At 41.1% G+C, this 1,881-nt stretch overlaps 1 pseudogene; it reads right to left on the bottom strand.

The window, feature by feature from the left end:
• Positions 1-424: 424 nt before the first annotated feature.
• Positions 425-1,448, bottom strand: LOC149235186 (RING-H2 finger protein ATL72 pseudogene; annotated as a pseudogene).
• Positions 1,449-1,881: the final 433 nt, after the last annotated feature.

Below are 1,881 nucleotides of genomic sequence, written 5' to 3'. Positions count from 1 at the left end.
AGCAAGTTAAGTGGGCTTGATTGTGGGCAAAACTCCACAGTTAAGTCCGCTTGAGCTAGAGGCGACCTCCTCACGTGAAGACTTGGTTACTATGTGCAAGCCTCGAAGGGATGATTGAGGCTATGTGATTCATTTCACTAGTTTCAATCCCACTTCTTCACCCCTGTGAGCATCGCGGGATACAATAAGTATTAAGTAGACTACTCAAAAATCATGAGAAACTAGTCAATTACTATTACCTCTCATGAAAATGGTCCTGAAATAATATCTAATAGAATGCAGTGCTAAAACCCTAATACTTAATAAAAAATATAACATTATAATGTGAGATCTGGAATTTGTAAAACGAATTTGTAAAACTTATAAAAAGATAATTACATCAGGGATTTTGACCGAAATAATAACATTATCATGGGAGATCTGGAATTTGTAAAACGAATTTGTAAAACTTATAAAAAGATAATTACATCAGGGATTTTGACCGAAATAATAGCTGAATCATACTGAGATCTTTCTTGCGATCCCCAAAATTATATACAATATACAGCCCGAAGGAAGCATCTTCCAGCTGCAATTACAGCTCCACATATTGGCTGTAGAGTGAGAAAATGGGATTTCGTAGATAAAATTTAGCTCACAGATTCGGTGACCTGAGTAATTGCAGCAACTTCTGGCTGCTTGTTCCGGCCAACGAGATTCAGAGAATGCCTACACATAGGGCACGAAGAATGCGAGGCCAGCCACCTATCAATGCATTCCACGTGGAAGCCATGATGACAGTTGGGCAGCACTCGCAGCTTTTCTCCTTCCTCGAATTCGGCCAAGCAGATGGAGCAGCCAGTGGCCAAGCCCGTTGACCGCTTAGAATCAGTTGTGTAAACAACAATCGGCAGTTCTTTCATGCCCGCCTTCTTCAATCCAGTGTTGGCCACACGGATAGCAACCTCATCCGATGAGTCGGTCCCCATGCGCCTGCAATAGTAACGCGCACAACCAAGGAAGGAGAGGAGGCCAAGCAGACAGATGAGAGCGCAAACCATAGCTGCGAGAATGACAGCTAGATCAGAGTTGAAACTGGTCTCGTTGGGTTGGGAATTAGACCAATCAGCGCGCTCCTCACCCCCCGGAGAAGGTGCCGGAAGAGAAGCTAATAACTTCCTACTACCTGACAACTGAGAACTTAAAAAGCTCATTTCGCTGGATTCGGCCCGGAAACCTCGACGATTATGTAGAAAATCTGTCCGCCTCCTGAAATTCTATGACAAAAGAGTGCTGGCAAAGAGAAAACAAATCCAAACAGTAACGCCAGAACGAACTATGAAGACAAGAAACTAGATTACCAGTCAGGGTAGTTTCGTCTATATATAATTGGAGAGGCGCCTGCCATTTATCTCAACTGGCCTATCCAAACCGCTGAGTATTGCTGCCACATTGCATGCCATTGCCTAACTTGGTATCTTGTCTTTTCGATGATTTTAATATATTGCACTCGTTTTATTACACGCGTTTACAAGTTGGTATCTTGCATTTTCAATCTTTTTCACGTCGCACTTATTATATTTAATGTTTATCAAATTACACTCATTATGAAACTTTAGTATCATTTGCCTACTGGTCAAGCTTTGTCTCAGCGACAAATGTGAAGATTTGTCCCGCGTCAAATATGATCGCTTTCAAACTATATCTCGCCTGCTTTACACGTGTTATTCTTACATAGATCTGTCACTTAAATATCTCGTTACCTCAGGATATTTATATCTCTTCACCACAGGATATTTATATCTCTTCTGGCATAGTAGGTTTTGTCATGTTTTATCTGGAAAGGTTACTCGCTAAAAATCAGAGAGAATATGTATGTATTAGTAAACTTAGCAATCAAAT

Source organism: Pinus tabuliformis, chromosome 8 (genome assembly GCF_031772625.1).
Source record: "Pinus tabuliformis cultivar Carrire ecotype Pingquan chromosome 8, CPIR1, whole genome shotgun sequence".
NCBI classification, from domain to species: domain Eukaryota; kingdom Viridiplantae; phylum Streptophyta; class Pinopsida; order Pinales; family Pinaceae; genus Pinus; species Pinus tabuliformis.
Note: the sequence above shows the minus strand (reverse complement) of the source record. Positions and strands in the feature narration are given on the sequence as shown.